The sequence below is a fragment of the Gymnoscopelus braueri genome (assembly GCF_963280865.1).
Source record: "Gymnoscopelus braueri genome assembly, chromosome: 19".
Lineage (NCBI taxonomy): Eukaryota > Metazoa > Chordata > Actinopteri > Myctophiformes > Myctophidae > Gymnoscopelus > Gymnoscopelus braueri.
This window is the reverse complement of record NC_137621.1, coordinates 28,242,948-28,268,064: the sequence shown is the minus strand read 5'-3', so window position 1 is coordinate 28,268,064 and position 25,117 is coordinate 28,242,948. Positions and strand designations below refer to the sequence as shown.

At 40.6% G+C, this 25,117-nt stretch overlaps 3 gene segments (V, D, J or C); all 3 read right to left on the bottom strand.

Moving 5' to 3' along the window:
• Nucleotides 1-6,910: 6,910 nt before the first annotated feature.
• LOC308075013 (Ig kappa-b4 chain C region-like) lies at nucleotides 6,911-10,497 on the bottom strand. The segment is given in 2 exons: nucleotides 10,468-10,497; nucleotides 6,911-7,502 (listed from the first exon to the last, which is right to left on the bottom strand).
• A 3,819-nt stretch (nucleotides 10,498-14,316) lies between these two features.
• On the bottom strand, nucleotides 14,317-16,396 carry LOC308074744 (Ig kappa-b4 chain C region-like). The segment is given in 3 exons: nucleotides 16,386-16,396; nucleotides 15,685-15,797; nucleotides 14,317-14,917 (listed from the first exon to the last, which is right to left on the bottom strand).
• A 5,859-nt stretch (nucleotides 16,397-22,255) lies between these two features.
• On the bottom strand, nucleotides 22,256-23,559 carry LOC308075344 (Ig kappa-b4 chain C region-like). The segment is given in 2 exons: nucleotides 23,501-23,559; nucleotides 22,256-22,747 (listed from the first exon to the last, which is right to left on the bottom strand).
• Between the last annotated feature and the right edge of the window lie 1,558 nt (nucleotides 23,560-25,117).

Sequence of the window (25,117 nt, the reverse complement as noted above, 5' to 3'; positions counted from 1 at the left end):
TGTTCATAACATAATTAATTCATTGTTATATATTTTTTATAAACAAACGATATTCTACACTGAAGCTCCCATTATTTATTTGTTCTTACATTTTTATCCCACGATTTTGTAACCCAATTTTTTACACCCAGTGTCAATTGTCTATGTAATCCTGGGCACTACCTTCCCTCTGCCAACCTAGGGAGCCCAGAGCCGAGCTCATGCCTCCTTCAATGCATGAGAGCCAGCTAACCTTCTTATCACCAGACAGGGGAGAGTTTCCCTGGTTGGACGTAGCGCGTGGAAGGAACACGTTATTCCAACCAGTTCCTTTCCCCTCCATCAGGCGCCCCGGCTGGCCAGGGGGAGGCAGTATAGTGACCAGGATTACTGCATGTTTTTGTGAGGGTACCTACCCTAGGAGACACGTTGAGAACATGCAAACTCCACACAGAAAGGCCCTTTCGCCAACCCCACCTAGGGTATGGGCACTGATGACGCGGAGGAGAGAACACGCCCCCCAGCGCCCACAGAAGCTCCCATTATGGTTAGTTACACACAGGTTGACTTACAGATGTAGTAGTACTCGTGTCCGGGCCTGAACTCAAAGCCCAGGGAGAAAGGAGTGAAGAGCTGGAACTTCTCTGAGAAGCGCAGGGGCCCGTCGGGGCCCGTCGGACGGTTGCACTCCCAACGCTTGAAGCCGCGCATCCTGTGCTGGCAGGAGGTGTAGCCCTCATGGTTCACCATGAAGAGAATGTATCGCTCCATGCGTCCGTGGGACGGGGGACCCTCGTAGAAGGGACAGTAGATGTCCAGGTAGTCATTGATGCTCACCGCCACCCTGTACTCTCCGTGCCAGAAACTGAAAGACAAAAACAAGCCACATGATTCACTTTTATATTGTTTCCATGTTTGCTGCTTAAGAGAGGTCCTGACATATCTCTGGCATTTTGAGTAATTGGTGTGTCCCCAGTGTTGTTTCCTGCTCATCTTTGCCAGACAGATGTGATGTAAAACAAGAGCCTGTATAGTCCGCTTTGCCGAGCATTTGCCCCGAGAGCCAAAACCCAGCTTATCTGGTTTGGTGCAAGATGGCTGCACCCTCCTCTGTACTAATCACAGTGTCTAGGTTTTATTTTTAACTTGCGCCGTCAAAGGCATGCCCTCTTTCGGGGTGCTTGGTTTTGAAGCCACATACTGAGATTACACTACAATAGCACTGATTGTATTACCTCCTTAAACTGCCAACAGGTCAATTTTACCATCCATATTTTATTGCATTGATCTCTAGACTAAAAATAATCCTAACAATCACAACAGTGCTGGATTCGTTTCAGGCAGGCACCCCAGGAAGAATCTGTACATACCTCAGATGACATAAAAACTATTCATCAGCTAAATGATTGCATATTAGCACAGTGTGTAGAATATGTAAATGACACTGCCCTAAAATAAATCCAATAATTCATAGCAACATAGTTTCAATTCTCTTATCGCTCATTTAGAGAATTGGAGACAAAACATTTTCTCTATAATGACAAATAATGGATAAACAATAAACAATGCCGGTTGTAGGGCAATCTCAGCATCTCGTATACCTCACCACTTGGGGTTTGGGTTGGAGCTTTTTTAAAGCCATTCATCATTTCCACCCCCTCACCTTGGCAGTAATTGATTGCCGGCGATAAAGACATTTTGGTCTAAGCACTTTTGGTTAGTGGGGTATTTAGCTTCAGGACGAATTATCCCTTTAGCGCTGCAGGCCCTATCTCTCTCCCAGAGGGTGAATCAGGAAGTGAGTTAGATGTGAAATGAGCGTCTTCATGCTCCGGTGCCCTCTCAGAGCTAGTTTCGCGCGTTCTAACGGGATCCTCGAACAGATCATTTAGAGGCATTGATCCACCTGGGAGCTCCTCTCCGGCTCCGACAGTTTTCCACTACCCTGATAAATCATTCATCATTCACTGGATAACAATACATTTATACTCTTCTATGATATTTTAATTTGCAACAATAACAATTTTTACATTATTACTATTAACATGAGTTCTACACCACAATTTCTTTTAAATTATTATTATTATTCGAAAATGGCTGTTTGCATCACTTTGCAAACGGCACGGCAGCCATATCGACATGAAATTGGGCCAATTCTTACTTCCTTCTTACAGTGCTTCCTTCACTGGTTATAATAATTATACTAATTAAGATTGTGTTCCATTGCGGTCAAACAGAGTCAGGGTGCTGATATTGTGCATGTTGGCCCACCATTGGCAACACCTGTGAACGGGAAGTAAGAAGAGAAATCTGAGGCAAAGAATAATGACCAGAACATTCCACTCTCTGAACCACGTGGGGACAGTTCGCCATCGTCAGGCAATGGATACAATACAGATGCCAAATCAGGCCGTCCCTCCAATTTGTGCACCTGGGCAAGGAGCAAACTAGTAAGCACAGCATTATTCAGAAAATAATAATGATATGTATTCTTTTCTTTTTTCGTTAGGGGAGCCGAGATGAAATCTAGCGGTGCTCAAGGATAAGGGTCAAACAACACCCTGTCCAGTCTTTGCGTAAATCCTCCCATTAGGGGTGGCGCTTTGTGAGCTTGTAGATCTGCTATTTTTGTTGTACGACCAAGTATAAATCAGACTTTAGAATTCTTTCACCTACTCCCTCTGCCCCCTCCTTTCACTCAACTATCTCATTGAATGTTTAATATAACCCCCCCCCCTCTCTCTCTCTCTCTCTCAAACCGAATGGACCCTTACGGGTCCATTCGGTTACATTTGAGTACGCTCTCTGGAGTTAAATTAACACAGGATTTCAATGTGTGTGTGTGTGTGTGTGTGTGTGGGGCAAAGCAAACACGTCGCCCACAGAGGCCCCTGCAGACACTGGTGCCATGTGCGTCTGCGCTAACGCGATTAGCACAGAAAATGCATTGAAACAAAGAAGGTGTTTAAAAAGTGTAGATGATGTGTGGTAAATGTAACACCATGAGTCAACTAAACATGCACTGTCAGTGTCTGCAACGTCCTGGGTGTTTATTTAAGCCTGAGAGCTCAATAAAATACTCAGGATATCTCACCGTGTGGAAGCAACCCCTAAACACACCCAAACAGACCACAAATATGTACGCGCAATGCACACTATCTACATTTATTAACTTTAAACATAAATTAATAAAATAATTATAATGAAGTCCTGTCACAAACATGAGATATAAACACGTGTGTGTGTGTGTACGCGTGCGTTTGTGTGTGACACACTCACACGCTTAAGCTGTGTTGTTTTGACGAGTGGCGGATCTGTCAGTCTGAATAATGTCGCCCATAGATCATGGAGGTGACATTCAGCTCTTCTAACTGCTTATTATGTATTCCATCCAGACGGGCTACACGGCCCCCCGCGGATTATCTACTGCCAATGCCAATTCAACCAACATGAGTGTACTGTACACTGTACACACAGCCAGGCATGCTTGTACACATGGTTGTGTGTATACATACTAGCAAGCAAATACTTTACACACACACGCACGCACGCACACACGCACGCACACACGCAAACAGTGAAAAAGAATTGTGAACATTTTCTGAAGATCATCTTATTGCCAGCTAAGACAAACTCAAAAACAAAAAAAATATTACACACACACACACACACACACACACACACACACACACACACACACACACACACACACACACACACACACACACACACACACTATTGCAGTGCACCAAATTAAGAACAAATGATTGCCTTTTGTTTAAGTTTATCAAGGAATTAATGCGAGAAAACTTGCCTGCCCTCCTTAATTACAACCGATGTAAGAGCTTACTGTATATCACCTTTAGGCTAATGCCTGACTGACAGACTGATTAACCATTTAAATGCCTGCCTGAATGACTTACTGAAAACCTGGCTGGTTGAGTGCTAGACAGAAAGATTGATCGTCTAAAATTGTGACAGAAAGGCTGAGTGATGGATGGCCTAACTCAGTGACTGACGGGCTGTTTTGCTGACCAACTGGCTGACTGACTGCCGACTGATGCGACAGTGGTTTGACAAAATGAACAAGTGCCCAGTGCCTACCTTACTGACTGCCTGACTGACTCACTGACCAAGTATGCAACTAAATAACTGATTGTCTTACTGAACGACCAACTGACTCACTGACAATCTCACCAACCAAGTAGCAATCTAACGAAATAATGGGCTAAATGAGTGGCTTCTCCTTCCACTTCGACATCTCCCAACTCCCTCCCTCTCTCTCCCCCCCGCATCATTGTCTCCGCCAGACCCAAGGCGTGGCCCAGACTTTTGCCCCCCGTCCGTCCGTCCGTCCGTCCGTCCGTCCGTCCGTCCGTCCGTCCGCGTGTCCATCCGTCTGTCTGTGTACTAGACTCTGGCACCGTTGGACTGATTGGCATGAAACTGTGCACTCACACTCCCTGGAGGCTGGAGGCCAAGGAAAAACCTCTGCCTTGCCTTTTTGCACATCTGCCTTAAATAGCGCCACCAGGAGGCAGATTTTGGCAAAAAAAAAAAAAATTATATTACTCCTACAGATTTAGTCCAAACATCACGCAAATCGGTACACATTATCTCTATAGTCATGTGATCAAGACCGATTTTTCATATTCCATCCTGATTGGCTGAGATTGGCATCAAAAGTTTGCAGGAGTGGCTCGTTTTGAACAGAATTTCTCAAATCATGAATGCAGTGTCTGATTGCCGTGAAACTTTGCACGCACATTCCCACTTGACCCTTTTCACATTGACCTATTATAGCGCCACCAGCACGCCGATCTTTTTTTTTACATTACTCTGACGGATTTTGTCCAAACATCACACACATAATCTCCATAGTCATGTGATCAAGACAGACCTGTCCGGTTTTTTATATTTCATCCTGATCCAAGATTGACTTCTACTACCTGGCCTGGTGGAGACCTGTGCTTCGAGGAGCACATTTTTCTAGTTTAATGCTGTTGTCTGATTTCGCTATTTGTTTAATGAATAGTAAACCTTAGTCATACATAGATACATAATTATTGTCTTTTCTTGAAATCCACAATCTAAGAGAACAACTCAAGCAGTTTCACAAAATCTGTTTTGTCATGAAAATGCAGCTAATCCAATATTGTCATTAGTTTGATCAAATATGTTAATTGATATTATTAAATCAAAGAAATTTTATTTGTTTAATGAATAGGATATTTTAGTAATAGATAGAACATTGACATTATACTAATTATTATATTTTATTTCCTAAATCAAAATCTTAAGATTCAAAACCAATTGAGATAAAGTATAAAGTAAAGTTGTAAAGTTTCAATGAAAATCGGCTTTTTCATGCACACCACACAATAAACTAACCTGGGTCCGCCAGATCAGAATCAGAATCAGAATCAGACTCAGGTTTATTGTCACATCACAGGTTTACAAGGTAAAAAAGTGGGTGAAATTCGTTTTTGTACATCATTTTTGTACATCATTCGTTTTTGTACATCGTTTTTGTACATCATTCCCATCAAGAAGCTTGCTTCACACACACATTTAACAATAAACCCCAGTAATAAAAACTTGATTTGTTAACATTTCAAATTTTGCTCAAGTATTTTTATTCCAGTAAATGTGTCTTACTACAGTATTTCCCATCCATTCATTGTGTTCCTCATAATGTTCAGTGTGTTGAGAGCAGATAGATCATTTCCATAGAGAGGAGACTTTGCATTGTCAGCTGATTCTGAGAAGGTTTATATTCCTCAGAGCTGTCACTCAACACAACAGAAACCAGAGCAACCATTATGACTCTTATCACCATCCTCATCTGGATGCTGGTCTGCTGCTGTTTCATAGGTCAGTATGCGTAAACAGAATGTGTTTTTCACTATTTATTATTAATATTTAATTCTGAGATTTAATCAATATTTTGTTTCTGTCTGCAGGATCCAGCAGTCAGGTGACTGTAACTCAGCCTCCATTCATGACAGTTTCTCCGGGATCTGCTGTTACTCTGACCTGCAAAACTGACACAGCTGTTTTTAGATATATTAATAACGAGTATCTGCACTGGTATCAACAGAAAACTGGAGAGCCACCTAAGCTTCTAATAAAACTTGTATATCAACGTGAATCACAAACACCAGCTCGGTTTACTGGCAGTGGAAGCAGCACTGACTTCACTTTGACCATCAGTGGAGTTCAGAATGAAGACCTTGCAGCAGTTTACTACTGTCAGAGTTATCATAGAGGCGGTGTGTTCACACAGTGATTTAGAGTCGTACAAAAACAAAAACCTCCCTCAGTCAGAATGCATAGACACTGACCTGTTAAAGCAAGAACCTACTGCAGCTGTTGAAGAGGAAGAGACTCTGACACAGACCACTGAACACAAAACTATGGTTTCAAAGCACAAATCCCCCACATAATCAATCGGTCACAATCCGTTTCCACTTAAAGTCAACGTACAGTTGTTAATCTATGTTCTACCGCCACAAATCAAGTTTTATAATTTATCCCATCACTGCTGACAGGTATATACCACAAAAAGATGCTACATCTGAAAATATCACACTTGATCAGCAATTCATCCAAGCAAAGAAACAGACACAAGCTGTAAACCAGGTAATTCAATTGCATGATATGGGTTTAGTATTTTAGATATCTGAACCAGACCAATGAACACAAAACTATGGTTTCAAAGCACAAATTCCCCAAATAATCAATCGGTCACAATCCTTTTCCACTAAAAGTCAATGTACAATTGTAAAGCTCTGATTTGACCAAACATACCATAGTACAGTAGAGAGAGTTACTGTCACTCCAAGATTAGCCAACTCTGTCCCCAGATGTTCAACCTCCACCAGTCAATGTTTATAATTTACCCCTTCACTGCTGACAGGCATGCCATGTACCACAAAAAGATGCCACATCTGAAGTACTTGCACAAAACATAGATTTTTCTTAAAATATCACACTTTATTAGCAAATGTATTTTGAAATTCATCCAAGCAAAGAAACAGAAACAAACCAGGCAGTTGAATTGCATGATATGGGTATAGTATTTTAGATCAATTATATAGCTGAAACTATATCAGGTTGGTAAATAGAAAGAAAAACAGATTTATATCAAGTTGTTTGTACCAAAAACAGCAACTTCCTAATATCACTTCTGTCTTTTCTCTACTCAGAACACTGTCCAGGGTCCAGGGTTTGAGTGACAGGTGTCTGGCCACTCAGACTGGCCTCACAGCTCACTGAGCCCGCCTTCCTCCACTCATCTGCAGTGAGGGTCAGGGTATTGCTCCAGATGAAGTGGCCGTCCCTCCCCAGGACCTCCTGGCTGCCTGACACCCCAGAGGACCTGCTGCTGCCCCCCACCTTCCAGCCCAGAGTCCAGGTGGAGGGGAAGCCCCTGTTGGCCAGACACACCAGTGTGGCACTGCCCTGCTCCATCTCCACTCTGGAGGGAGGGAGGACGGTCAGGGTGGGCCGCACCAAACCCACTGGAGGAGAGAGAGAAAGAGAAGAGGATTGGAGAGGATTAGGGAAAACAGAGTTGTGGAACAATATAAGAGAGGACATGACTCATTGTCTCCGCCGTAGGTGGAGAATATTTTTTCGCTTCGTCCCGCCGTGTGTGAGCAAACATTGTTAGCCAAGCTAACATTGGTCAAGCTCCACGTGACACGTGTCAATATGTTGACACCAATGCCTTTGATTGGCTAGAGGGACTCATGACGAAATAAAATTCTATAAATAGGTGTGTCACTTCAAAAAGCCTTTACTTTTTGAAGTGAGGTAAGACAGGATCAATCAAGCCTCACAGCTGAAGAGCTGGAGGAGGAACAGCAGAAGGTTCAAGAAGAAGAAGAATCGTATCCAAAAGGCTTTCCGTCGTACGTCGCTCGTTCCTCTGGGCAGAGACAGAATCTACCTGTGCTCTGTTTGTGGAGGATGATTACTTTGGGCTGACGGAGGACATGCTGGAACCCCACCCTGCATCTCTACAGGATGAACAGATGGAGGATGAAGGACAGCAGAACACACAGATGGACACCATACATAGCCCCACCTGTATCCCTGCCAGTTGCCTGCCAGTCATACGCCCCAACCAATGGGCCTTCTACAGCTCGGTGGAGGAGGTGGAGCAGCTGATGGAGGCATTGAACCCGCGAGGTCACAGAGAGAGCAGCCTCAAGGAGACGCTACACCAGGAGAAAGACAGAATCACACAGATACTGAACAACACTGCTGCTGTCAAATATAATTATAAAACCAAGGCCCAGAATCCCTTGCTACAGCTGAGAGTTTCGTGGAGAGCCGACTCAGAGATATGCTGTTGGACATTGAGGAAAGAATCTACGAAGGAAATCTGGAAACGCTGAAGATAACGGAGAGAGAGACATGGAGATCAGCATTGGAGAGAGGACAATATGAACTGCTGGCTGCTGATGGCAGAAAGAACGGAGAGATGAATGGTGGAGAGGAGATGGAGGTGGATGACTCTCAGCCAGTGAACAGTACCGTCCACTGCCTTGCTCATGCCCTGTTTCAGATAGAACAGGAAATCGAACGCAGGTTCCTCCAAGTTCCTCTGGGCGGCGAGGAGTCCAAGAAAGACAAGAAGAACGGTAAAAACAGGAAGAAAAAATGACGACCCGTCCAGTGACAGTGACAATGGCAGTGCCAGTGGTAAGATGGTTTTGGAACGTTGGAGAGAATCTCTGCAGTCCTGCTCCAGTCTTTCCCAAGTGTTTGTCCATCTGTCCACTTTGGAAAAGAGCATCATTTGGGCAAAGTCTCTCCTCAACGCTCGCTGTAAACTGTGCAGACGGAAAGGAGACGCAGAGACTATGTTACTGTGTGACGGATGTGACCGAGGACATCATTTGCAGTGTTTGAGACCCAGACTGAAGTCTGTCCCGGAAGGAGACTGGTTCTGTCCAAGCTGTCGTCCCAAGCAGCGCTCTGTCCGTCCCGTGTCTGTTTTCGCTTCGTCCCGCCGTGTGTGAGCATGGCCCCTAGCCAAGCTAACACTGGTCAAGCTCCACGTGACACGTGTCAATATGTTGACACCAATGCCTTTGATTGGCTAGAGGGACGCATGACGAAATACAATTCTATAAATATGTGTGTCACTTCAAAAAGCCGTTTACGTTTCTTGAAGTGAGGTAAGACAGGATCAATCAGTCTTGATTGGAACGGTACCTTCCAGTCCAAATCACCCGTCCGTGCGTGTGTGTGTCCCTCTGAGAACACCTAACATTGGTCAAGCAAAGGCGCAGAAGGCCAAAGCTAAGAAAGCATACTCATCTACATCTACAGTAACACAGAAGAGGACTATAGAGTTGAATTGATCCCACAACAAGGCTGAAGTCTTAATACTATAACAATTGGCCACCTTGATCAAATACATTATGTAGCACTAGAGAAAACTGACATAGATCAAACACACCAATCAACTGCTGAAACTGTTCAAGACAATGAAGATGAAGAAGACAGACAAGTATTTGAACAAACCAGTCAATTACGACGACTCCCATATGACACATTGCTTCAAGAAGAACATTCTTTAGATGCAAACACTGTGAGGTAAGACACTGTGAGGTAAGACAGGATCAATCAGTCTTGATTGGAACAGTACCTTCCAGTCCAAATTACGTAAAAATTAGAACATTCCTAAAGAACTATGGTTAAAGATAGGGTAGGTGATTTCATTTCATTAAAATAGCACGGGTCTGCTGGCGGAGACTTGTGCTCCGAGGAGCACATTTTCTAGTTGTAAATGTTTCTGAATAAGAGCATAAACAACATTATTTCAAATGTAAGATTAGTTCATAGTAATAAAGAATGAGTTCCATGTTTCTGCTTTACAGTGTTTGACCAATATAGAACATCTCAGAGGTGACTGAAGGTTGACAAAGGTGTCATTGTGGAAGACTTCAGTTAAAACATTCATCTCTGTCTCTTTCACTTCCCTTTCAGTATATCCAAACTATTGAACCATGAAAACACAGTACACTCTGTTTTGGTTTAATTGTAAAATCTATATGATGAAATTATCAAATTAAATCTGAAAATCCATATATTAATATTGTGTGCATGCATCTTTAGAAATCTTAATCAACTGTAACAAACAGGATTTGAGCTTATGCAACTAAACAATCAATCTATTGCCACACAATTTGACAAAAATGGTGAGAAAGTTAGATCCTTGTCTGAGTAGCTGGTGTTATCTCACACATACACACCAAAAATAAATATACTTGAGAGCGAATGATGCTGTGGTGTGAACATAAATATCTACAGTGTTGATGAAAGGGCTCAGATTAAGATTTTTGTTCTAAATGAAAGGAAATAAAACAGAAATAGTATATAGATGAAAATGTTTTACTTTTAACATACAGACAAACAATTTACTAAAAGCTAGGATTGGTTTGTAATAAGTAAATAATCAGTTGTACTTACAGTCAAAGGTGAGTTTGGTGCCTCCACCAAAAGTCCACCACAGTGATACAGATTCATTGAGCGGCCGTACAAAAACCTCCTGCACTTAAAACACACCTCTTTACAACTCAAGCTACAGTTTCACAACATTTGTTTTGTCATAAAAATGCAGATAATCCAATATTGTGATTAGTTTGATCAAATATGTTAATTGATATTATTTAATCAAATACAACTGATATATTTAATTTTGTTTTCTGATGTCCCTATTTGTTTAATGAATAGGAAACCTTAGTCATAGAAACATACAAAATGATTGTCTTTTCTTGATAGCTGCCATCTAAAATAAATCAGTTTTGACATGAAAATGCAGCTAATCCAACATTGTCATTTGTTTGATCATGTTAATTGATATTATTAAATCGAATAAAATGTATGTATTTAATTTGTTTAATGAATAGGAAACTTTAGTTATAGATAGATATATATTGCAATAGTTATCATGTTTTATTTACTGGATCATAATCTTAAGATTCAAAACTAATTAAGATAAAGTATAAAGTAAAGTTGTAAAGTTTCAATGAAAATCCTTGTTGTCAACTGACAGAAGTTTAAAAGGCTTTTTCTTGCAAAGCAAACAATAAACCCCTGTAATCCAAACTTGATATTTTAACAATTCTAATTCTGCTAAAGTATTTTTATTCCAGTAAATGTGTCTTACTACAGTATTTCCCATCCATTCATTGTGTTCCTCATAATGTTCAGTGTGTTGAGAGCATATAGATCATTTCCATAGAGAGGAGGCTTTGCATTGTCAGCTGATTCTGAGAAGGTTTATATTCCTCAGAGCTGTCACTCAACACAACAGAAACCACAGCAACCATGACTCTTATCACCATCCTTATCTGGACACTGGTCTGCTGCTGTTTCATAGGTCAGTATGTGTATACAGAATGTATTTTTCACTATTTATTATTAATATTTAATTCTGAGATTTAATCAATATTTTGTTTCTTTCTGCAGGATCCAGCAGTCAGGTGACTGTAACTCAGCCTCCATTCATGACAGTTACTCCGGGATCTGCTGTTACTCTGACCTGCAAAACTGACACAGCTGTTTATAGATATTCTAATAAAGATTATCTGCACTGGTATCAACAGAAAACTGGAGAGCCACCTAAGCTTCTAATAAAACTTGTAAATCAGCGTGAATCACAAACACCAGCTCGGTTTACTGGCAGTGGAGGCAGCACTGACTTCTCTTTGACCATCAGTGGAGTTCAGAATGAAGACCTTGCAGCAGTTTACTACTGTCAGAGTTTTCATTACATAAACAGTGTCAATATGTTCACACAGTGATTTAGAGTCGTACAAAAACCTCCCTCAGTCAGACTGCATAGACACTGACCTGTTACAGCAAGAACCTACTGCAGCTGTTGAAGAGAAAGAGACTCTGACACAGAACACTGAACACAAAACTATGGTTTCAAAGCACAAATCCCCCATATAATCAATCGGTCACAATCCGTTTCCACTTAAAGTCAACGTACAGTTGTTAATCTATGTTCTACCGCCACAACTCTTAAGTTTTATAATTTATCCCATCACTGCTGACAGGTATATACCAGAAAAGATGCTACATCTGAAAATATCACACTTGATCAGCGAATATGTTTTGCTATTCATCCAAGCAAAGAAACAGACACAAGCTGTAAACTAGGTAATTGAATTAATCCAAGCTTGATTTGTTAACATTTCTAATTTTGCTCAAGTATTTTTATTCCAGTAAATGTGTCTTACTACAGTATTTCCCATCCATTCATTGTGTTCCTCATAATGTTCAGTGTGTTGAGAGCAGATAGATCATTTCCATAGAGAGGAGACTTTGCATTGTCAGCTGATTCTGAGAAGGTTTATATTCCTCAGAGCTGTCACTCAACACAACAGAAACCACAGCAACCATGACTCTCATCACCATCCTCATCTGGACACTGGTCTGCTGCTGTTTCATAGGTCAGTTTGTGTAAATAGAATGTCTTTTTCAGTATTTATTATTAGTATTTAATTCTGAGATTTAATTCATGTTTGGTTTCTTTCTGCAGGATCCAGCAGTCAGGTGACTGTAACTCAGCCTCCATTCATGACAGTTACGACAGGATCTGCTGTTACTCTGACCTGTAAAACTAACAAAGCTGTTCATACAGATTCTACTTATGGAGATCGTATGTATTGGTATCAACAGAAATCTGGAGAGCCACCTAAGCTTCTAATAAAACTTGTAAATCAGCGTGAATCCCAAACACCAGTTCGGTTTACTGGCAGTGGAAGCAGCACTGACTTCTCTTTGACCATCAGTGGAGTTCAGAATGAAGATAGTGCAGCAGTTTATTACTGTCAGAGTTATCATAGTGGCGGTGTGTTCACACAGTGATTTAGAGTCGTACAAAAACCTCCCTCAGTCAGACTGCATAGACACTGATCTGTTACAGCAGGAACCTACTGCAGCTGTTGAAGGGGAAGAGACTCTGACACAGAACACTGAACACAAAACTATGGTTTCAAAGCACAAATCCCCCCACATAATCAATCGGTCACAATCCGTTTCCACTTAAAGCCAACGTACAGTTGTTAATCTATGTTCTACCGCCACCACTCAAGTTTTATAATTTATCCCATCACTGCTGACAGGTATATACCACAAAAAGATGCTACATCTGAAAATATCACACTTGATCAGCAAATATGATTTGCAATTCATCCAAGCAAAGATACAGACACAAGCTCTAAACTAGGTAATTGAATTGCATGATATGGGTTTAGTATTTTAGATATCTGAACCAGACCAATGAACACAAAACTATGGTTTCAAAGCACAAATTCCCCAAATAAAAACCGGTCACAATCCTTTTGCACTAAAAGTCAATGTACTATTGTAGCTTTGATTTGAACAAATATACTGTAGTACAGTATAGAGAGTAAGAGCGTCCGGGTCGGGCGGGTCCCGGGTGCGCACTCCAGACCACATGGCAGATGTTGTGGTAGTGTGAACGTAGCGAACCGTTCCCCGTAACGCATCACCGTACCGTACTCGAAACCACCTGGGGAGGTAGTCTCGGGTCCGATTGCTGCGGAGTCGGGAACGGAACGAGGCAGTGTGAATCCATCCGTACCAAGAGAAGGAAGTGGACAGACTGGACTGCTAATCATATATCATTTATATATTTGTTATAATGACGCATTATTTTAGCTGGGTTATACCTTCTCATTGTTCTACTTGAATGTTGACAAGAAATAATAATCCCGCTAGTGTTTGAGTAGCGCGAGCCGTGAAAAATAATAAACAAAAAACACATGTGTGGCGAACGTATTTATAAGGATAAATACACCAAGGGTTAGTCCGTGACGTCATACCAAGGATGCGTCCGTGACGCCAATATCATATTAACAGACGACGTTACATTTCGAGGTTTCAAAGACCAGTGCACACACTGCTTTGGTTGTGTATTGTTGATCTGTTGTTATTATAACTTAAGACAACGTCAGGAACACAGTCAAACGTTATTATTCACTCTAGAGTGACTTTTCTTCTGTCAATGACATTCTCTCTTCCAAAGCCCCATAGTCAACAGCGCCCCCATGAGGCACATATTTACCATTACTGCTAAATTAAATGGTCGAGTACGAAAGGATTTTGGCCAGTGTGAATGCTGACCAGCTGGGAGAAGCCAAGCGTACTCGGGAACGCTTCGATTCAAACGGATCCAGTCTGAAACCGCCCTTACTGTCACTCCAAGATTAGCACATCTCTGTCCCCAGATGTTCAACCTCCACCAGTCAATGTGTATAATTTACCCCTTCACTGCTGACAGGCATGTACCACAACAATATGCTACATCTGAAGTACTTGCACAAAACATGTATTTTTCTTAAAATATCACACTTTATTAGCAAATGTATTTTGCAATTCATCCAAGCAAAGAAACAGAAACAAGCAAAACCCAGGTAGTTGAATTGCATGATGTGGGTATAGTATTTTTTATCAATTCTAACTGAAACCATTTCAGGTTGGTAAATAGAAAGAAGAACAGATTTATGTCAAGGTGTTTGTACCAAAAACAGCAACTCCATAATACCACTTCTGCCTTTTTTCTACTCAGAACACTGTCCACGGTCCAGGGTTTGAGTGACAGGGGTCTGGCCACTCAGACTGGCCTCACAGTTCACTGAGCCCGCCTTCCTCCACTCATCTGCAGTGAGGGTCAGGGTATTGCTCCAGATGAAGTGGCCGTCCCTCCCCAGGACCTCCTGGCTGCCTGACACCCCAGAGGACCTGCTACTGCCCCCCACCTTCCAGCCCAGAGTCCAGGTGGAGGGGAAGCCCCTGTTGGCCAGACACACCAGTGTGGCACTGCCCTGCTCCATCTCCACTCTGGAGGGAGGGAGGACGGTCAGGGTGGGCCGCACCAAACCCACTGGAGGAGAGAGAGGAAGAGAAGGAGTAGGGAGAATAGAGATGTGGAACAATATAAGAGAGGACATAACTCATTGCAAATGTTTCTGAATAAGAGCATAAACAACATTATTTTCAAATGTAAGATTAGTTCATAGTAATAAAGAATGAGTTCCATGTTTCTGCTTTACAGTGTTTGACCAATATAGAACATCTCAGAGGTGACTGAAGGTTGACAAAGGTGTCATTGTGGAAGACTTCAGTTAGTACATTCATCTCTGTCTCTTTCACTTCCCTTTCAGTATATCCAAACTATTGAACCATGAAAACACATTACACACTGTTTTGGTTTAATTGTAAAATCTATATAATGAAATTATCAAATTAAATCTGAAAGTCTATATATTAATATTGTGTGTGCATGCATCTTTAGAAATCTGAATCAAATGTAACAAATGGGATTTGAGCTTATGCAACTAAACAATCAATCTATTGCCACAAAATTTGACAAAAATGGGGGGAAAATTAGATCCTTGTCTGAGTAGCTGGTATTATCTCACACATACACACAAAAAATAAATATACTTGAGAGTGAATGATGCTGTGGTGTAAACATAACTATCTACAGTGTTGATGAAAGGGCACAGATTAAGAATTGGTTCTAAATGAAAGGAAATAAAACAGAAATATATGGTATATAGATGAAAATGTTTGCTTTTAACACAAAGACAAACAATTTAATAAAAGCTAGGGTTTGTTTTTAATAAATAAATAATCAGTTGTACTTACAGTCAACGGTGAGTTTGGTGCCTCCACCAAATGTCCACCACAGTGATACAGACTCATTGAGCGGCCGTACAAAAACCTCCTGCACTAAAAAACACACCTCTTTACAACTCAAGCTACAGTTTCACAAAATCTGTTGTGTCATAAAAATGCAGATTATCCAATATTGTGATTAGTTTGATCAAATATGTTAATCGATATTATTTCATCAAATACAATTGATTTATTTAATAGTGTTTTCTGACTTTGCTATTTGTTTAATGAATAGGAAACCTTAGTCATAGATAGATACAAAATTATTTTCTTTTCTTGATTGCTACAATTGAAAATAAATCAGTTTTGATATGACATTGCAGCTATTCCAATATTGTCAACATTATTTGATAATTGATGTATTCAAATACAAAAATGGTATTTATTTAATTTGTTTAATGAATAGGAAACTTTAGTTATAGATAGATATATATTATAGTATTATCAGGTTTTATTTCCTGAATCATAATCTTAAGATTCCAAAAGAATTAAGAAGTATAAAGTAAAGTTGTAAAGTTTCAATGAAAATCCTTGTTGTCAACTGACAGAAGTTTAAAAGGCCTTTTCATGCAAATCACAAAATAAACCCCTGTAATCCCAACTTGATTTGTTACATTTCTAATTCTGCTAAATTATTTTTATTCCAGTAAATGTATTACTACTGTATTTACCATTCATTCATTGTGTTCCTCATAATGTTCAGTGTGTTGAGAGCAGATAGATCATTTCCATAGAGAGGAGACTTTGCATTGTCAGCTGATTCTGAGAAGGTTTATATTACACAGAGTTGTCAATCAACACAACCTAAACCACAGCAACCATGACTCTCATCACCATCCTCATCTGTACACTGGTCTGCTGCTGTTTCATAGGTCAGTATGTGTAAACAGAATGTCTTTTTCACCATTTATTATTAATATTTAATTCTGAGATTTATGTTGTCAATATTTTGTTTCTGTCTCCAGGATCCAGCAGTCAGGTGACTGTGACTCAGCCTCCATTCATAGTCAGGTTCACTATGTTAAAAAATGTTATTTCGTTAAAATTTTTTGGAGATTTGGAAAACTATACATTTTTGGAATCTTCAGAGCATGGGGAATCCAAAAATCTATGTTGCCATTTGCACAGACACCTGCAAAGCCGCCATTCCGGACATTAAAAATGGCCGACATATAATACACAATTTGTGCTATCTTGGCTTCTAGACAACCTAGAAACTTAATTAAACATGCTAATCCTATGTGTTTTGGGTCAATGAATCCAATAAAGACCTCAACATTGTTCTCAGGATTAAATAAAATCAACAAACAAAGGTAAATGAAAACCATAGTCTTTATATTGGTGATATTGGTGACATACAGTAACTGTATCACATAAAATACATTCAACTGAAGTTAAGGGTATATCAGATTGAGTTACCAGATTTAACTATACACAGGATCTACTACATCTGTATCATCCAGGAATATTCTTTCAGCTCTTCATCACTGTCCAGAGAGTCATTTTCAGTATTACAGTCTGTGTCGTTTTTGCAGTCACTTCCACACAAACAAAGTTCTGTGCAAGCCAAGTTGTGTGTCTCCTGCATGAACATTTCTGGGATGTGCAGTGGGTTTTGCACTGACATCTGACCAACTCTACAATGGCCTGTGGTGCAGGTGGAACCTTTGTGGTGGTAGGTAGTATGTCACCATGGCTATTTTGATTATAGCCATGTTTGAGTGGGTCGAAAGGTCGCTGCCACATCACAGTGGTTTGGCACCACACCCTACTTTGAACACGGACACGTTCAATGTGATCCTCAAGGGCACCAACTGTAGGAGGCAACTTGCTGCTTCTCGTATAAGGCCATGTCGAAGGTTTTCACTGTTGGGTGTTCTTCACCAACGACCAAACTCCTCAACTGGGATGCTTGCAAAATCATCGTCAGCATTGTAGACAACTCATGTGCAACTTCTGGCAATAGCGGTAGTGCACCAACTTGGGTCAAGGATTGGCCAGATGATACAAGTGATTTGAATCCAGCCCAACCAGGAATTTTGCTCTGTTCTCTGTGTTTTTCACTTGACAGGGCAGACTCTATGATACAGCCTAGGGTGGTTAGCTGATAAGACTCAGCAACCCCTGTGGTGTTGACCTCAAATTGTTGTGCTCTCTTGACCAATCCCGGTTTTGGTTTGCTACATGGCTTGATAGGTACATGATATGGGTTAACTGATAGATTATTTGCCTCTTTAAGTTCCAGACTGGGTGCGATGACTTCCCCTGGAGCATTGGCCTTCTGATATACTGCTGTGATTGTCCCATGTGTGGTTCCTTTCCCATCAGCTGTGTCCTCGACAAAGTCAGTATTGTCAACAGCAAAGAACACAAAGGTTCCTTTTTTGAGGACATCAAACTGTCTTGTGTTTTCCACAACAGCGTTAGCTATAGCTGTTTCCAAAAGCAGTGACCTACCGTATGGTACACAATAGTTATGTGAATGAAGGAGGTCTATAAGTTTCTTGTTCCTGGTGTCGTGATGTGAATGAAGGAGGTCTATAAGTTTCTTGTTCCTGGTGTCGTGATGAATGTTAAGTGCCAAATCCAGAACTTGGATTTTCTCGGGCATGTTGTATCCGGAATGTGTCTTGTCACCTGCATGGGTTGGTGTTGCACCTGCCTTTTGGTTTTGAAAGCATATATGATGTTCTGGTTTAAGGTGAGTGCAGATTGATCCATTGTCCTGGACCTCATCTCTGTTTGCAACTCCTCTTCGGGTCCTACCAAAATCCAACGTATAAGGCTGTACAACTCTGGTGGAACATCTTCTGCCGTGCTCAGTATGTTAACCATGTCTGACTGTTTCCTTTTGTGTGCGTATTAGCTTAGCTGTCTTGAATAACATCTTCATGCTGTCCAATTCACTTGCATGGTCTTGTAGCATAGACATGTGGACCATATGTTCTTCACAGGCTTCAGGGCAATACAGTTTTGTTCTGTCTTTCTGCCTCACAGACTTCACACTTGGTAACTCTTGAATAATATTACTCTACAGCCATTGTCTTGTCAGCGTTGGTGCGTGCTTCTGTGCCGCCTCGCTACCCCAAGCATGGAGATGTATGTTCTCTCCACATCACTCATGGGTAGATATGCTTTGTTTTGAGTTTGTATGTCAATGAGATTGATCAACTCGATCAAGCATGACACCTGCATGGGTAGGTCTGCTGTTGTGGATTTGGCTTTGTCACTGGTATGATCCCTGATGACATGAAACACATGTTTTGTCCAGCACTGCTTGTGATACATAACATCTATTGCATGGGCATCACTTGGTGATATTGCCGTGCTTAATCTCGTCATCAACACTGGATCTTGGGAAATGTCTACTGCTTGCCTGAGTGCCTTCCCACAGTTCTCGGTCCGAACTGTGAAGAGAGCTTGACCATTGATTGACCATGATTGACAGAAGAAGCACTGGTCTTTTGACAAAGGGTTTGTCGCAGATCTTGTGAATGGCATTGATGTTCCTGGTGTATCAGCTTCCATTTCTGTGCTTGATCTTCTATAGCCAGGTTTCTTAATGGCAAACTGTCCTGAGGACATTGAATGCTTGAAGCGGTCTCTGGCTCGCTGCAACTTTGTCGGGTGTGTGGCAGAAGAATAGCAGCTTCGATGCCATGTTTTCTTCTCAAGCAGCATTTCTTTGGTTGACTACCTTGGAGACGCATTTGAATTGAAACAAATTGTCCATCATGTAGTCTGGCTCGTTCAGTCACCACATCAAGTACTTTCTGGTAAGATTCGGTCTTGGGATTCAGAACGTATTCCCCTTTGCTACTGTCAGACTTCTGACAGAAGATGCATAGTTTCCAGTCAACAGGCTCCCCTGGGTTCTTGTCATGACTTTCATCCATCATGAGTTATGCCCTGAAAGTTCAGAACACCTAATATATATGTGTATATATATATATATATATATATATATATATATATATATATATATTTATAATATTTACAATATTTATATTTCACATTAACTACCAAGAAAAATATATACATTATTATTTAAATGAATAGTATGATATATCAGAAACTTGGAGCATATTATTATCATTATTTCACAGGCCACCAAATGGGGGCGCCACTGTAAGATCTTGAGCACAATTTATTTGGTATTTGATTCCTTGACACAGAAAACATAGGATTAGCATGTTTAATTAAGTTTCTAGGTTGTTTAGAAGCCAAGATAGCACAAATTATGTATTTTATGTCGGCCATTTTGAACGTCCGGAATGGTGGCTTTGCAGGTGTCTGTGCAAATGGCAACATAGATTTTTGGATTCCCCATGCTCTGAAGATTCCAAAAATGTATAGTTTTACTAATCTCCTCACAACTTCTCACTCACCTATCTAATTACAATCTGTTCGAAAAATTTCAATCCGGTTTTAGAACACTCCACAGTACTGAGACAGCCTTGGTCAGGGTCACCAATGACCTTCTAATGACACTAGATTCTGGGGACGCTGCAATACTGGTCCTCCTTGACCTTAGTGCGGCGTTCGACACAGTTGACCACGCCATTCTGCTGAGCCGACTGGAGTCATGGGTGGGTCTAGGGGGTAGTGCTCTCCAGATGATGAGTTCCTATCTTACAAGAAGGACTGTCTCAGTGGAGATAGGAAATGCCACCTCTTCCTCCGCCCCCCTCATTCATGGTGTCCCGCAAGGATCAATTCTTGGTCCACTACTCTTCTCTATTTATATGCTTCCTCTAGGTCAAATAATCAGAAAACATAACATTCATTTCCACTGTTATGCCGACGACACCCAACTATACCTGCCACTCAACACCTCAAATCCCAACTGTCTAGCTTCCCTTAAAACCTGCCTGGCCGACCTCCAAAAATGGATGTCTGCAAATTTTTTACAACTCAACTCTAACAAATCAGAAATTCTCCTGTTTGGCCCCATCACCTCTAGATCCCAACTTCACAACTGTCTTGACTCCATGTCAGCAAATGTCACACCAATAGCCAAGAATCTGGGCGTACTACTGGACTCTGAACTCCGTCTTGAGGCTCAGGTAAAAACGGTGGTTCGTACCTGCTTTTTTCACATTAGGAACATACATAGAATCAGACCAATACTCTCCACCCCTAACCTTCACAAAGTTGTAAATGCTCTTATTTCATCCCGCCTAGATTATTGCAATGCCCTATACTCCACTCTCAATAAAGGTTCCATACACCGTCTACAATTAGTACAGAATGCCGCCGCCAGACTCATTACCGGAACTAGGAAATCTGAGCACATAACCCCGGTACTGGCGGCACTGCACTGGCTGCCTGTAACTTTTAGAATAGATTTTAAGATTTTATTGTTAACTTTTAAAGCTCTTAATGGCCTGGCACCACATTATCTCACTGACCTGCTCGTTCCCCATGTGCCTGTCCGCCGCCTAAGATCCTCTGACGCCGCCCTATTAGATGTCCCTATATCTAGGCTGGTGACCAAGGGCGATCGGGCCTTTGCCGTCAGGGCCCCTACCCTCTGGAACAGCCTCCCATTGGACATTAGGGTTGCAAGTTCCATTGCCATTTTTAAAACCAAATTAAAGACCCATTTTTATAGAAAGGCCTTTTTAACCTCTTAACAGCAGAATCTCGGTGCTTCTCATTTACTCACTGATACTGTTGTATGTTGTTTTTATTGTTGTAAAATTGTATTTCATTGTTCACTGTCTGATTTTAAGTTGTTAAGCACTTTGTAACATTGTTTAAAAAGGTGCTATATAAATAAAGTTTATTATTATTATTATTATAATCTCCAAACATTTTGAACAAAAATACATAGTGAACCTGACTATTATGACAGTTACTCCTGGATCTGCTGTTACTCTAACCTGCAAAACTGACACAGCTGTTGTTAGGGATTCTAATGGAGATTATCTGCACTGGTATCAACAGAAAACTGGAGAGCCACCTAAGCTTCTAATAAAACTTGTAAATCAGCGTGAATCCCAAACACCAGCTCGGTTTACTGGCAGTGGAAGCAGCACTGACTTCACTTTGACCATCAGTGGAGTTCAGAATGAAGACCGTGCAGCAGTTTACTACTGTCAGAGTTTACATCAAATAAACAGTGTCTATGTGTTCACACAGTGATTTAGAGTCGTACAAAAACCTCCCTCAGTCAGACTGCATAGACACTGATCTGTTACAGCAGGAACCTACTGCAGCTGTTGAAGGGGGAGTAACTCTGACACAGACCACTGAACACAAAACTATGGTTTCAAAGCAAAAATTCCCCAAATAATCAATCGGTCCCAATCCTTTTCCATTAAAAGTGTACAATTATAAACCTCTGATTTGACCAAACATGTTTTACAATAGAGAATTCCTGCTACTGTTACTACTCGTAGATTAGCACATATCTGTCCCCAGATGCTGAACCTCCACCATGTTTAGAATTTACCCCTTCACTACTGACAGGCATGTACCAGAAAGTAATTACACAAAACATAGATTTTTCTTAAAATATCACACTTTATTAGCTAATTTATCATACAATTCATCCAAGCAAAGAAACACAAACAAGCAAAACCCAGTTAGTTATGGGTATATAGCATTTGACCATTTCAGGTTGGTAAATAGAAGGAAGAACAGATTTATATCAGGTGTAAAAACAGCAACAACAACAACTCCATAATATCACTTCTGTCTTTTCTCTACTCAGAACACTGTCCAGGGTCCAGGGTTTGAGTGACAGGTGTCTGGCCACTCAGACTGGCCTCACAGCTCACTGAGCCCGCCTTCCTCCACTCATCTGCAGTGAGGGTCAGGGTATTGCTCCAGATGAAGTGGCCGTCCCTCCCCAGGACCTCCTGGCTGCCTGACACCCCAGAGGACCTGCTACTGCCCCCCACCTTCCAGCCCAGAGTCCAGGTGGAGGGGAAGCCCCTGTTGGCCAGACACACCAGTGTGGCACTGCCCTGCTCCATCTCCACTCTGGAGGGAGGGAGGACGGTCAGGGTGGGCCGCACCAAACCCACTGGAGGAGAGAGAGGAAGAGAAGGAGTAGGGAGAATAGAGATGTGGAACAATATAAGAGAGGACACGACTCATTGTAAATGTTTCTGAATATGAGTATAAACAACATTATTTTCAAATGTAATATTAGTTCATAGTAATAAATAATGAGTTCCATGTTTCTGCTTTACAGTGTTTGACCAATATAAAACATCTCAGAGGTGACTGAAGAGTCATAGTGGAAGACTTCAGTTAAAACATTCATCTCTGTCTCTTTCACTTCCCTTTCAGTATATCCAAACTATTGAACCATGAAAACACATTACACACTGTTTTGGTTTAATTGTAAAATTGATTTAATTAAATTATTAAATTAAATCAGAAAGTCCATATATTAATATTCTGTGTGCATGCATCTTTAGAAATCTGAATCAAATGTAACAAATGGGATTTGAGCTTATGCAACTGAACAATCAATCTATTGCCACACAATTTGACAAAAATGGGGGGAAATTAGATCCTTGTCTGAGTAGCTGGTATTATCTCACACATACACACAAATAAATATATACTTGAGAGTGAATGATGCTGTGGTGTAAACATAACTATCTGCACTGTTGATGAAAAGGCTCAGATTAAGAATTTTGTTCTAAATGAAAGGAAATAAAACAGAAATATATGGTATATAGATATTCTTTTTTACTTTTAACACAAACACACAATTTAATAAAAGCAATGGTTTGTTTGTAAATATTAAATAATCAGTTGTACTTACAGTCAACGGTGAGTTTGGTGCCTCCACCAAAAGTCCACCACAGTGATACAGACTCATTGAGCGGCCGTACAAAAACCTCCTGCACTTAAAACACACCTCTTTACAACTCAAGCTACAGTTTCACAAAATCTGTTTTGTCATAAAAATGCAGCTAATCCAATATTGTGATATTTGTTTGATCAAATATGTTAATCGATATTATTTAATCAAATACAATTTATTTATTTAATGCTGTTTTCTGATTTTGCTGTTTGTTTAATGAATAGGAAACCTTAGTCATAGAAAGGTACACAATGATTGTCTTTTCTTGATAGCTGCAATCTAAAATAAATCAGTTTTGACATGAAAATGCAGCTAATCCAACATTGTCATTAGTTTGATCAAATCTGTTATTTGATATTATGAAATCAAATCAAATGTATTATTTAATTTGTTTAATGAATAGGAAACGTTAGTTATATATAGATATATATTGCAATAATTATCATGTTTTATTTACTGGATCATAATCTTAAGATTCAAAACTAATTAAGATAAAGTATAAAGTAAAGTTGTAAAGTTTCAATGAAAATCCTTGTTGTCAACTGACAGAAGTTTAAAAGGCTTATTCATGCAAAGCAAACAATAAACCCCTGTAATCCAAACTTGATATTTTAACAATTCTAATTTTGCTGAAGTATTTTTATTCCAGTAAATGTATCTTACTACAGTATTTCACATCCATTCATTGTGTTCCTCATAATGTTCAGTGTGTTGAGAGTAGATAGATCATTTCCATAGAGAGGAGGCTTTGCATTGTCAGCTGATTCTGAGAAGGTTTATATTCCTCAGAGCTGTCACTCAACACAACAGAAACCAGAGCAACCATTATGACTCTCATCACCATCCTCATCTGGACACTGGTCTGCTGCTGTTTCATAGGTCAGTATGTGTATACAGAATGTATTTTTCACTATTTATTATTAATATTTAATTCTGAGATTTAATCAATATTTTGTTTTTTTCTGCAGGATCCAGCAGTCAGGTGACTGTAACTCAGCCTCCATTCATGACAGTTACTACAGGATCTGCTGTTACTCTGACCTGTAAAACTGACAAAGCTGTTCATCGAAATTCTAACGGAGATTATCTGCACTGGTATCAACAGATATCTGGAGAGCCACCTAAGCTTCTAATAAAACTTGTAAATCAGCGTGAATCACAAACACCAGCTCGGTTTACTGGCAGTGGAGGCAGCACTGACTTCACTTTGACCATCAGTGGAGTTCAGAATGAAGATAGTGCAGCAGTTTACTACTGTCAGAGTTATCATTACATAAACATGTTCACACAGTGAGTCGTACAAAAACCTCCCTCAGTCAGACTGCATAGACACTGACCTGTTACAGCAGGAACCTACTGCAGCTGTTGAAGGGGAAGAGACTCTGACACAGACCACTGAACACAGTTTCTAAAAGTTTCAGTTTGATTCAGTGTTGGACATGAGTGGTAATATAACTCAGTTTTGCATGGTTACAGTCATTACACTCTTCTCAGAAGAAACAATGGATCCTTGTGCTGATTAAATTACTCCTCAGGCATACTTATCTGTACAAGTGTAGTTCTTAGCATGCAGCA